This window comes from Oncorhynchus mykiss, chromosome 10, assembly GCF_057628025.1.
Source record: "Oncorhynchus mykiss isolate SJ-2025 chromosome 10, ASM5762802v1, whole genome shotgun sequence".
Classification (NCBI taxonomy): domain Eukaryota; kingdom Metazoa; phylum Chordata; class Actinopteri; order Salmoniformes; family Salmonidae; genus Oncorhynchus; species Oncorhynchus mykiss.
In genome coordinates this window covers 24,296,728-24,310,814 of record NC_143031.1, presented here as the reverse complement: position 1 = coordinate 24,310,814, position 14,087 = coordinate 24,296,728, and the positions used below count along the sequence as shown (strand labels likewise).

The 14,087-nt window shown below is 42.4% G+C and overlaps 1 pseudogene; it reads right to left on the bottom strand.

Moving 5' to 3' along the window:
• Positions 1 to 8,922: 8,922 nt before the first annotated feature.
• Positions 8,923 to 13,832, bottom strand: LOC149979970 (uncharacterized; annotated as a pseudogene).
• Between the last annotated feature and the right edge of the window lie 255 nt (positions 13,833 to 14,087).

Genomic DNA, 14,087 nt, shown 5'->3' with positions numbered 1-14,087 from the left:
TATCAGTGTTTCATTCATGAAAAATACATTTCTAACTGAAAAGTTTCACTGTAAAGGGTGCCTAGAGGAAGTCAGAGAAACTATAATTCTATGGAACTATAAAGCAACACTGTGCCACTGTGTGGATTTGGCCAGACAGTGGGAATAGCATAGGGCTCTAGCTTCTAGAGGGAATCGAGATCTAGTTGTTAGAGCCCACTACCTGAAGTACTTCTCCTTACCCTACCTGAACCGTGTCCACCCAGCACTTTACTCTCCACCTCAGCAAACTCATCAGGTAGGCTACCCACACTGGAGGCTAACAACATAATTTCACAGTGGACTGAATCGTGGAAAGGTTAGCCTAGTGCAAACTCATCAGTTTGTAGCCTGGTAGACCTCATATTTTGATTGGTAAATTCTCCTCAGATTTAAACTCAAACCTAGTAAAATGAATCTCTACATGTGTTTGTTACTGCAGACTTGTTGTGAGTTGCAGGTACGAAATACTTTTTTCCTGTAAGATTTCAAATGACTACAGTTTAACACTAATATGTCCTAAATTTGGGGTAATATAGCCAAACCTCTACTGTGATAATGACTTGGCTAACCACATTTCTGGGAGCATAATGTTGCTTTAAACTGTGCAAAAGTTTTGTAGCTCTAAACCATGTGTAGAAGTGTCTTCAGAAAGAAAGCAACAACAGGATGCATTGCATTCCATCCCAGTCATTCAAGGTAAGCAAGCACAGAGAAGTAATTTCATCACCTGGTAATAGGAAAATCAAAGGGAAACATTAAAAGGGAAGGAAAAACCTGCAACTGGATGTACAAATATTACTGTGAATGTTTTTGAAGATGTGGGAGAGCAAGGACAAATATGATTTTTATGATTAGACACATAGTCCGTCATAGTATGTGGCTAACGCAACAGGACAAAAATAAATGATATTACAATACATTCACAATGTTTGCATTTGTGTTTAGACTCTCGCATAATGTATAACATCCCTTCCTAGCACTAGCCTCAGGCGCTATGTTTGTGTTGCTTACAGCATTAAAAGCTCACTTTTGATGACACGTCAGCATACAGAATCTTACGTCTGAATGTATGTTTCAATTGTAGACTTACTGAGAATTTGTGTTTTGTAAGTAGCGCATACCTGATCAAAAGGCCTTCACTCTAAAAGAGGCCTCACAGACAAATTGGAACTATAACAAATTTGATTGACATGACTTCAAAATCAGGGGTCACAAATACTCCCTCCAGATTTTCCACATCAGCCCTGGGATTTGAACCAGCATCTCTGCCTCTCTAATCTAATCTAATCAACCTATCAAATCAATGCCTGTAGCAAGACTTTGTAGTGAGTACATGCATTATTTATTCGATCATTAGATTTCACTTTTGCATTAAAGATTGTTGCTATGGTAGGGATTCAATCCATATTGCTTAAGTTCAGCACTCTAGCACGATTGAAATGTAATGCTAATTTCCGATTGAGCCGACATATGCAGCGCGGGAACATTGCCTTTCTATTGCACTGTAGCGCAGCTCTTCAGTATATACTTTCAAACTTGTTGGATGTGTTTGCAGTTTAGGAGAGGACTCGGGAGAGGTGAAGGTCGAGAGCCGTGTGTCCTCCTAAACACAACCTAGCCAACATTTTCAAAGAAAAATTGCATACAATAATATAGCTCAGTATTTGAATTATTTACTTTATACAGTCATTACTGCTCATCTTTATCAAGGGTATCAATAATTTCAGACCCCACTGTATATTGGTATTCGATTTGTACATCATTAAAAAATAAAAACCTGTCGGGATCACGCAACTAAAGCATAAATCAAAGTAAAAAGGAATCAAGCCGAGGCTCAGGGATATGTAGTATCAAAGAGATAAGCGCATCTCACATTACCTCCCAAAACGTGCAAACGACTACATGTTTAACTTCATTGCATCTAATTTAGCATCTGGCCTATGCCGAGATAATGAAACTGATTGGCTGGAAGTACATTTCAGTGGACAATTAGCTCTGCCCTTTTTCCGTACCAATTAACTGCACGGCAGTGATTGATTGCATTCCAAAGCTAATAAAGGCTAGTCTTTCTTGTTACTTTTGACTAATTAGCTGAAGAGCAAAGTGGGGAAGGGATATACTCTAGCAGAGTAATTTAAGGTCATGCATTCTGAGGAGTCCTCGAGGGGGCTTGGCAAGAATTTACAGCTTCTGACAGGTACAATTGTTTGACCTCTCTTGGGCCTGTCTCCTGGTCGCATCTATTACTTTGTCTCCTGTTTCATCATTCAGAGAGGCAGGCACTACTACTGGGTAGAGCGAGCTATCGCTGAGTTGTTGAGTGAGTTTGTGACAGAGTGCTGTCACTTTGGCCATTTGTCAAACTGGATTGCCCACTGAAGCCCCTTGCAGACCAGTGCCTTAAATTGCCAGAGCATAAACTGTGGGAATACTAGCTTAAATTACTTCGGGACCCTTGAGGTGATATCCAAAGAAGCTACTACTAATACTGTCAACCAACAGACAGCAAATGTTTTAAGTGTCTCCTATCCTCACTCGCACTGGCTAATGATATATTTTTCATACTAGGTGATTCTACATACAGTACCAGTCAAAAATTTGGACACCTACTAATTCAAGGGTTTTTCTTTATTTTTACTATTCTCTACATTGTAAAATGGTGAAGACATCAAAACTATGAAATAACACATGGAATAATGTAGTAACCAAAGAAGTGTTATAACAAATCAAAATATATGTTATACTTGAGATTCTTCAAATAGCCATCCTTTGCCGTAATGACAGCTTTTCACACTCTTGGCATTCTCTCAACAAGCTTCAGGAGGTAGTCACCTGGAATGCATTTCAATTAACAGGTGTGCCTTGTCAAGTTAATTTGTGTAATTTTTTCCTTCTTAATGCATTTGAGTCAGTCAGTTGTGTTGTGACAAGGTAAGGTTGGTATACAGAAGATAGCACTAAAAGATCAAGTTCATATTAAGGCAAGAACAGCTCAAATAAGCAAAAAGAAATGACAGTCCATCATCCCTTTAAGACATGAAGGTCAGTCAATTAAGAAAACTTCAAGAACTTTGAAAGTTTTTTCAAGTGCAGATGCAAAAACCATCAACCGCTATGATGACTGTCTCCCATGAGGACCGCCACAGGAAAGGAAGACGCAGAGTTAAGTTCATTAGAGTTAACTGTACCTCAGATTGCAGCCCAAATAAATGCTTCACAGAGTTTAAGTAACAGACATCTCAACATCAACTGTTCAGAGGAGACTGCGTGAATCAGGCCTTCATGGTTGAATTGCTGCAAAGAAACCACTACTAAAGGACAACAATAAGAAAAAGAGACTTGCGTGTGTAAAGAAACACGAGCAATGGACATTAGACTGGTGGAAATCTGTCCTTTGGTCTGATGAGTCAAAATTTGAGATTTTTGGTTCCAACTGCCGTGTGTCACACCCTGATCAGTTTCACCTGTCCTCGTTATTGTCTCCACCCCCTCCAGATGTCGCTTGTTTCCCCCAGTGTATTTCCTGTCTCTCTGTGCCAGTTTGTCTTGTATGTTTCCAAATCAACCAGCGTTTTTCCTGTTCTCCTGCTTTTTTAATTCTCCTTTTTCTAGTCCTCCTGGTTTTGACCCTTGCCTGTTTCTGGACTTTGTACCCACCTGCCTGACCATTCTGCCTGCCTTGACCACAAGCCCGTCTGCCACTCTGTACCTCCTGGACTCTGATCTGGTTTGACCTTTTTGCCTGTCCACGACCATTCTCTTGCCTACCCCTTTGGATTAATAAACATTGTAAGACTCCAACTATCTGCATTTGAGTCTCACCTTGTGCCTTGATACTGTGTCTTTGTGAGACGCAGAGTAGGTGAACGGATGATCTCTGCATGTGTGGTTCCCACCGTGAAGCATGGAGGAGGAGGTGTAATGGTGGGGGGTGCTTTGATGGTGACACTGTCAGTGATTTTATTTAGAATTCAAGGCACACTTAACCAGTATGTCTACCGCAGCATTCTTCAGCGATACGCTATCCCATCTGGTTTGGGCTTAGTGGGACTACCATTTGTTTTTCAACAGGACAATGACCCAAAACACATCTCCAGGCTGTTTAAGGGCTATTTGACCAATAGATGGAGTGGAGTGCTGCATGGAGTGCTGCATCAGATGACCTGGCCTCCACAATCACCCGACCTCAACCCAATTGAGATGGGATGACTTGTACCACAGAGAGAAGGAAACGAAGCCAACAAATGATCAGAATATGTGGGAACTCCTTCAAGACTGTTGGAAAGCGTTCCTCATGAAGCTGTCATGAAGGCAAAGGGTCAGTACCTTGAAGAATCTCAAATATAAAATATGTTTAAAACTTTTTTTTGGTCACTATATGATTCCATATGTGCTCTTTCATAGTTTTGATGTCTTCACTATTATTATGTACAAAATAGTAAAAAAGAAAACCTTGAATGAGTAGGTGTGTCCCAAAATATTGACTGGTACTGTATCTATTTGAATTTCAAAATGCTTTGGATGTGGAGATGTCGCAAACATCAAATTGTAAACATTAGTGAAGATACCAGTTTGTTAGTAAAGAGTGGAGCAGCGCTTAACTGGCTGTAAATGTGTTTATTTTTCCCAACATGAGCCAAGTTATTTAGCTAGCTAGATAGCTAGTTAGAAACTGTCCCTACCCAATTTTGCTAGCTATAGTAACACTCTTGTGTCAATACCAGATCTCCAAAAATGACAAGGTATCTCCAGGTGTGTCTACATTTTATAGAATTTCACACAATCCACTTTCCAAGAATATTGGCACACTATTTTACCTCAGGAATGTCATTGGCACAGCATGTAACATACTGTAGCAATAACAGAGATTGCGTATGTGGTTCTATATATCTATGCTCATTGTAAAATGCAGCCCAGAATAACTTTAACTGAACAAAAATCTAAATGCAACATGCAACAATATCAACGTTTTGACTGAGTTACAGTTCATTTAAGGAAATCAGCCAATGAAATAAATAAATTAGGCCCTAATCTATTGATTTCACATGACTGAGAATACAGATATGAATCTGTTGTTCACATACCTTTATAAAAAAGGTAGGGGAGTGGATCAGAAAACCAGTCAGTATCTGATGTGACCATGCAGTGCAACATATTTCCTTCGCATAGAGTTGATCAGGCTGTTGATTGTGGAATGTTGACCCACTGCTCTTCAATGGCTGTGCGACGTTGCTGGATATTGGCGGGAACCAGAACATGCTGTCGTACACATCAATCCAGAGCATGCAAGACATGCTCAATGGGTGACATGTCTGGTGAGTATGCAGGCCATGGAAGAACTGGGACATTTTCAGCTTCCAGATCCTTGCAACATGGGGCGTTGCATTATCATGCTGAAACACGAATTGATGGCGGTGGATGAATGGCACAACAATGCACCTCAGGATCTCGTCACGTTATCTCTGTGCATTCAAATTGCCATTGATAAAATGCAATTGTGTTCGTTGTCCGTAACTTATGCCTGCCCATACCATAACCCCACCGCCACCATGTGACACTCCGTTCACAATGTTGACATGAGCACGCCGCTCGCCCACACGACACCAAACACTTAGTATACGGTTGTGAGGCCAGTTAGACGTATTGCCAAATTATCTGAAACGATGATGGAGCAGGCTTATGGTTTAAAAATGAACATTCAGCTCTCTGGCAACAGCTCTGGTGGACATTTCTGCAGTCAGCATGCCAATTGCACGCTTCCTCAACTTAAGACATTTGTGGCATTGTGTTGTGTGACAAAACTGCACATTTTAGAGTGACCTTTTATTGTCCCCAGCACAAGGTGCACCTGTGTACTGATCATGCTGTTCAGCTTCTTGATATGCCACACCTGTCAGGTGGCTGGATTATCTTGGCAAAGGAGAAAATGCTCACAAACAGGGATATAAACAAATTTGTGCACAAAAAAACAGAAATAAGCTATTTGTGCATATGGAACATTTCTCTGATCTATTATTTCAGCTCATGAAACATGGGCCCAACACTTTACATGTTGCGTTTTATATTTTTCTTCAGTGTAGTTAAACCATACTTTAACCATATGGAGTTTCAACTTATCTGTGAAGCGTTTGAAGTTGATTCATATATACTTCAGAACGCCAAAAAGACAGTCACAGACAGACACAATCACATCCCTCATATTCATCTCTTTATACAGTACTCCTCTTTTTATGTGGAGTGATTTAGCAAAGTCTGAGGATGAAATAGACTAATTTCCCTTTCATTAGAGCATTTCTAAATTTTGGGAGTTTTGAAGAGCCTTCTTGGTTAAATCAGTAATCATTCTCCAATCTGCCTCGAGGAGAAAGAGAAATCTAATTTGATAAGGAGGTAATGAAGCCTCACAGCCATTATCCTAGATAACCTATTTGTGGGACTGGTTGAGCAGTGATGGAAATTCTATTTAACAAAACTGGCTGATTTATCTATTTTGATCAGTGGCGAAAACCCAGAGATGGTCCTTTTCTTTGCCCTTGCCAATTTACTTTGAACTTTCCAAGTTGCCAGGGATCATTACATTGAGGAGCTTCATACACTTGCCTGTTATTTAATGATTGAAAGCAAGAGAAAGTCTAATCTTGTGGTGATAACCTGTGCACATGCTATGCACACAAGTGCAGGAAACATTGGGAGCAAAGGCCACTTCTGGGCAGTTGTCCTCTAACAATAGTCTACTCACTGGACAGCTTTACAGAGTATGCTCTAGGCTTTTGGTAATGAGATCACATTATATCCAATTCTATATGCCTGACATTGACCAAGCATAATATACAACATATTATAATACGTATTCAAGCCAACAGAGACCTCCATAAGCACTGAAAATCACTTTCTAAGTCTATTAGCCTTCTGCACTGTTAACTGGACCTACATCACTTAATGTGCTTGACAGCTTGACCCCTCAATATGGGTTAAAAAAAAATATGCCTATGCAATCTGGCTGTATGGCACCACAATAGTCAGGCTGAAACAGTAACAATTCTATATCACAACCATCTTCACCTTTTTTAATAGATGAGATGACATTTGTAACTATATCACAATGCAGAACATCCACAACAATTCAATAACACACAAAGCACTAATACAACAGGAAACCAAGAGTATGGGCTCTGTCAAAACATGCAGTAGGCCTCTGGAGGAACATTGTTACCTTTATTGCTAACAATACTGCTCCATTTCCCCTTGTTAAATGAATAGGACTGGTTATTAAAAGTGACAAGATTAATTAAATGGACATAAATTAAAGCATTAGAATCCATCCAATAAAAGCCATAGTGTATAATTAACTAGAGGACTTGGATTGCATTCTGTGTCACTGCGCTTTGTTAACAAGGAGACAGTAGGTGAGCAGACAGTAGCTCCTACATTTCTGTTAGAGAGCTTATGGTCCTAGAATGCCTCGGGCAGTACCTATAGCTCCTCACTCTGTCTTGAATTAATGTACCCAAGTAACAAATATTACACAAAAAGTTATAGGAAGCAAATGAAAATCATTTTGTGCTTTTGTTAAGTTTATTGTATCTGACTCCCAATACAACAAATACCACGATACTAAAAATCATGTGATAACACTAGGAAGAAAATAAACAAATACTTTTAGCAAATCTGTTCTTGGAAAATGAAAAGCGCTGGACATAAAAATGTGTTCAGTATATCATTAATTGAGTATACTGTATATAAAGTACTAAGCCGTTCGATATATGAGCAGAATGTTTGGATAATAAAAGCAACATTTTTCAGCATGTGCTATCTTGTCAATATTTATTTTCTGCAGCATCCTAGACCTCAACAAACCCAGACTGCATTCTGCAGCTCGTAAATCAATTATGTGCACAGCTAAATGATGAAAAGAACAACTCCTGAACATGGCCCAACTCCACAGGTCTTTGGCCAGTACAGACTAGAGGTACAGTGGTATAGAGTGCAATGCCACTGCCATCTCTATTGTGCATGGTGTGCTGTCCTGAACTCTCCCACCGCCACATTCACTCAGCATCTGTTTTTAATGAACTGCTTTGCTGGAGTATCTCCCCCATCTGCTCCTCCCCGCTCTCCTCTCCTGTGGTCTGGCGTGCCACACCAGAGGCATCACACCAGAGGCACCACACCAGAGGCACCACACCAGAGGCACCACACCAGAGGCATCACACCAGAGGCACCACACCAGAGGCAACACACCAGAGGCATCACACCAGAGGCACCACACCAGAGGCACCACACCAGAGGCACCACACCAGAGGCACCACACCAGAGGCACCACACCAGAGGCATCACACCAGAGGCACCACACCAGAGGCAACACACCAGAGGCATCACACCAGAGGCACCACACCAGAGGCACCACACCAGAGGCACCACACCAGAGGCACCACACCAGAGGCATCCCACTGGGCAAAACCTGGTTGAACAGCATTATTTCCACATCCATTTAAAAATATAATAAGTCAATGTGATGACGTTGAATCAACGTGGAACACTGATTGGATTTGAAAAAAGTAATCAACATGAGGGAATATCTTATTTTCACCCTACTTTCAACCTAAATCTAATGACATGGTGAAATGTTTTGTGAATTCATGTTAGTTGACAACTCAACCAAATGTAAACCAAAACTAGATGTTGAAATTACTTCTGTGCCCATTGGGCTGCTCAAACCCATTCAGTCAACATTACTTCTATCAGGGAGCAGCTAGCCAGGCGCACACTCTGTGCAAAGAGAGAAATATTGACAAAGTGTCTGGCAGCCATTTTATTATCTTGCCAGTTGGCATTGAACAACATTGTGCCTGCCTGGTGGTGGCTTGAGAGAAGCTTTGCGCGGTGCCCATGTTTGTAGAGCTAACCAATCTGGAAGCACTGTTGGTAAAAGAAGCGGTGAATGTCTGCTATGTCCATCACATTAGTGTGGCTGGCTCTGATAGCATGCAGGGCTAGAGTGAGCGGGACAAGATCACTGATTTCACTCTGTCCCACTAGCAAAGCTAGGAGCTCCCTCCTGCACAACCACTGCCAAGGCCCACATTCATAAGGCCAAAATGGAAAGACCAAATCATGTTTTTCAATTTGTTTGTTAATCACATAAAAAATACCAACATATATTTTGCACCAGAAAACCCAATGACAGATATCCTTTTATACTGTAAGTACTGTTAATCTCCAAGACCTGATTTAAAAATGATTATGGAACTAAGTACATTGTATGAGGTAAGTGCATTAAACAATACTGTCACAGCTCAGACAGACTGAAGAGTTCAGCTTGGGTTCAGGCCACAAACCTCCCACCATAAGGATACACTTCACTGATAGCACCAGGACCATGACAATTACAATAGGCATAATACAGAAAGATGCTTTACATTTTAGCCACATCATCTCTCTAACCATAGCTAATAGTGGAATGTGTGCAAATACTCACTAATGCAATAAAATAGCATTCTTGGACATCTGTTTAAGTAGACATTATCATGTTTTCAATGATAATGTTAAAATCAAAGTTTATTGGACGCGTACACAGTTTAGGAGATGTTATAGCGTGTGCAGCGAAGTGCTTATATTGCTAGCTCCTAACAATGCAGTAAAATGTCAAATAATCAACAACAAAACAGTTCTGTGTATGTTTAATACAAACAGAAATAAAAGTAACCAGGTAACTGCTGGAATGTGACAATGTAATCTAAAGGCTCTCTTTTGAAGGTGTATTTGATATTTTTTCACAGTAAAAGTGCTTTGTCACATTTACGTTGAACTGTTAAATGCGTCTGAGTGTCTGTGCGTACAAGGCGGAGTGAAAATGTGTATGGTAAATATGTGTTTGAAGACGGTAGACACCATTGAAAAGAAAAGCAGATCATCCTATTCACTGTCACCTAATTGTTATTCATCCTAGCTGGCAGTCAGTATGACAAAGCAATTGGAGAGAGAACAAATAGTCTTTTTTTGTGGATGGCTGTGACAGAGTTATTTAGTACTGACAACTTCAAAAGAGATCAAAGTGTATTCATTTTGGAGAGGCAACTCCCCAGTTGCAGCACTTGGTAATTGAACTGAGAACAGAGTCACAAATGTAGAGTGAGCACTCATAAGTGATAAGGATAGATGGGGCTAGTGTGCAACATTATCACAATGTTTTGTTTATTAATTTGTGTTTTAATATAGAAACGTATTGTTGTCGCAGTATTGTGATCGTTTCATGAATGAGACTGAAAGAATGAAGAGATGAATGGACTGCAATGATTGGAGGAATTGATGCATACGACACCATTGGGACTTAACAGGTGTGCTACAACTGTCTACGCCATCTGCTAAGTAAAATCCAACCTCTTTTGTATTGGTGATGCTTTTCACAACGACTTTGACTGAGTTCTAAGTTTTGAAATTGCCATATACACTTACTATTATCATAACAAGCAGGCTAAAGGAAGAATCACCAATCTCAATTTCAGATGACATAAGATGATTTTCACACAGTGCCTTCAGAAAGTATTCACACCCCTTGACCCTTTCCAAATGTTGTTGTGTTACAGCTTGAATTTCAAATGGATTACATTTAAATGATTTAGTCACTGGCCTACAGACATTACCTCATTATGTCAAATAAGAATGATATTTTTTAGGAATGTTTACAAATAGATTAACAATGAAAATTGTGCTTAACAAGTTTTTATTGACTTATTTTTATTTCACCTTTATTTAACCAGGTAGGCCAGTTGAGAAGACCTTTATTTAACCAGGTAGGCCAGTTGAGAACACCTTTATTTAACCAGGTAGGCCAGTTGAGAACAAGTTCTCATTTACAACTGTGACCTGGCCAAGGTAAAGCAAAGCAGTGCGACAAAAACAACACAGTTACACATAAACAAACGTACAGTCAGTAACACAACAGAAAAATCAATGTACAGTGTTTGCAAATGTAGAAGAGTAGGGAGGTAAGGCAATAAATAGGCCATAGAGGTGAAATAATTACAATCTAGCATCAACACTGGAGTGATAGATGAGCAGATGATGATGTGCAAGTAGACATACTGGGGTGCAAAAGAGCAAGAAGATAAAAAACTACATGGGGATGAGGTAGTTGGGTGTGCTATTTACAGATTGGCTGTGTACAGGTACAGTGATCGGTAAGCTACTCTGACAGCTGATGCTTAAAGTTAGAGAGGGAGATATAAGTCTCCAGCTTCAGTAATTTTTGCAATTCGTTCCAGTTAATGGCAGCAGAGAACTGGAAGGAAAGGCGGCCAAAGTAAGTGTTGGCTTTGGGGATGACCAGTGCAATATACCTGCTGGAGCGTGTGCTATGGGTGGATGTTGCAATGGTGACCAGTAAACTGAGATAAGGCGGGGCTTTACCTAGCAAAAACTTATGGATGACCTGGAGACAGTGGGTTTGGCGACGAATATGTAGCGAGGGCCAGCCAACAAGAGCATACAGGTCACGGTGGTGGGTAGTATATGGGGCTTTGGTGACAAAACGGATGGCACTGTGATAGACTACATCCAATTTGCTGAGTAGAGTGTTGGAGGCTATTTTGTAAATGACATCGCCAAAGTCAAGGATCGGTAGGATAGTCAGTTTTACGAGGGTATGTTTGGCAGCATGAGTGAAGGAGGCTTTGTTGTGAAATAGGAAATCAATTCTAGATTTCATTTTGGATTGGAGATGCTTAATGTGAGTCTGGAAGGAGAGTTTACAGTCTAACCAGACACCTAGAATATGTGGACAACTACAAATACCTAAGTCAGAACCGTCCAGAGTAGTGATGCTAGTCGGGCGGGCGGGTGGAAAATTATATTTACATGCGACACAACAAAACACACGTCCGACTGCTACGCCATCTTGGAACTTGGATCAAGTCACATAACAAGTCACGTAATAAGTTGCATGGACTCACACTGTGTGCAATAATAGTATTTAACATGATTTTTGAATGACTACTTCATCTCTGTACCCCACACATGCCATTATCTGTAAGGTCCCTTAGTTGAGCACTGAATTTCAAAGCCAAATTAAACCACAAAGACCAGCGAAGTTTTCCAATGCCTCGCAAAGAAGGGCACCTATTGGTAGATGGGTAAAAAAATAAAAACAGACAATGAATATCCCTTTGATCATGGTGAAGTTATTAATTACACTTTGGTTGGTGTGTCAATACACCCAGTCACTACAAATATACAGGTGTCCTTCCTAACTCAGTTGACGGAGAGGAGGGAAACCGCTCAGGGATTTCAACATGAGGCCAATGGTGACTTCAAAACAGTTACAGAGTTTAATGGCTGTGATAGTGTCACGGCTTTCTTCCTGGGAAGGAGAGGCGGACCAAAACGCAGCGTGGTTGAAGTTCATGGTTCTTTAATAAGAGACACTTAACATGAACAAACTACAAAACAATAAACGTGAAAACCGAAACAGGTGCATAAAACATAAAGACAGGAAACAATCACCCACCAAATACCCAAAGAATATGGCTGCCTAAATATGGCTCCCAATCAGAGACAATGATAAACACCTGCCTCTGATTGAGAACCAATCCAGGCAACCATAGACTTACCTAGACACCTAAAAGAACACAACCCCATAAATCTACAAAAAACCGTAGGCAAGGCAAAACACATAAATCACCCATGTCACACCCAGGCCTAACCAAAATAATAAAGAAAACAAAGATAACTAAGGCCAGGGCGTGACAGTACCCCCCCCCCCCCCCCCCCAAAGGTGCGGACTCCCGGCCGCACACCTAAACCCATAGGGGACGGTCTGGGTCCCCACTCCACCATAGTCTTAGTCTGTTTTTGTAGCATCCTAGGAACGGCGACCCTCGCCGCCGACCTAAGATTGGCAACCCTACTAAATGGCCCCACTGGACTGAGGGGCAGCTCAGGACTGAGAGGTAGCTCAGGCTGGTTGACGGCTCTGGCAGCTTCTGGCTGAATGGCGGCTCTGGCGGATCCTGGCTGAATGGCGGTTCTGGCGGATCCTGGCTGACTGGCGGCTCTGGAGGATCCTGGCTGACTGGCGGCTCTGGAGGATCCTGGCTGACTGGCGGCTCTGGAGGATCCTGGCTGACTGGCGGCTCTGGAGGATCCTGGCTGACTGGCGGCTCTGGAGGACCCTTGCTGACTGGCGACTCTGGAGGACCCTGGCTGACGGGAGACTCTGGCGGCTCTGGACAGACGGGAGACTCTGGCGGCTCTGGACAGACGGGAGACTCTGGCGGCTCTGGACAGACGGGAGACTCTGGCGGCTCTGGACAGACGGGAGACTCTGGCGGCTCTGGACAGACGGGAGACTCTGGCGGCTCTGGACAGACGGGAGACTCTGGCGGCTCTTGACAGACGGGAGACTCTAGCGGCTCTGGACAGACGAGGCGCACTGTAGGCCTGGTGCGTGCTGCCGGCGCTGGTGGTACTGGACCGAGGATACGCACCTCAGGGCAGGTGCGGGGAGGAAAAACAGGGAGTACTGGGCTCTGGACAAGCACAGGAAGCCTGGTGCGGGGGGCTGCCACCGGAGGGCTGGTGTGTGGAGGTGGCACTGGATAGACCGGACTGTGTAGGCGCACTGGAGCTCTTGAGCACCGAGCCTGCCCAACCTTACCTAGTTGAATGCTCCCGATCGCCCTGCCAGTGCGGCGAGGTGGAATAGCCCGCACTGGGCTGTGCAGGCGGACCGGGGACACCATGCGTAAGGCTGGTGCCATGTACGCCGGCCCAAGGAGACGCACTGGAGACCATATGCGTAGAGCCGGCTTCATGGCACTTGGCTTGATGCACACTCTAGCCCGGCCGATGCGAGGAGCTGGTATGTACCGCACCGGGCTATGCACCCGCACTGGGGACACCGTGCGCTCCACAGCATAACACAGTGCGTGCCCGGTCTCTCTCGCTCACCTATTTAGTTTGTTTACACATTGTCTCAGTGACTCAAAATATTTGGCAGGTTGAATTGTTCAGTTCTAATGTTGTCATTCTGTCTTTTTAGTTTTTTTTCCTGTACTTTTTCCAAGCAT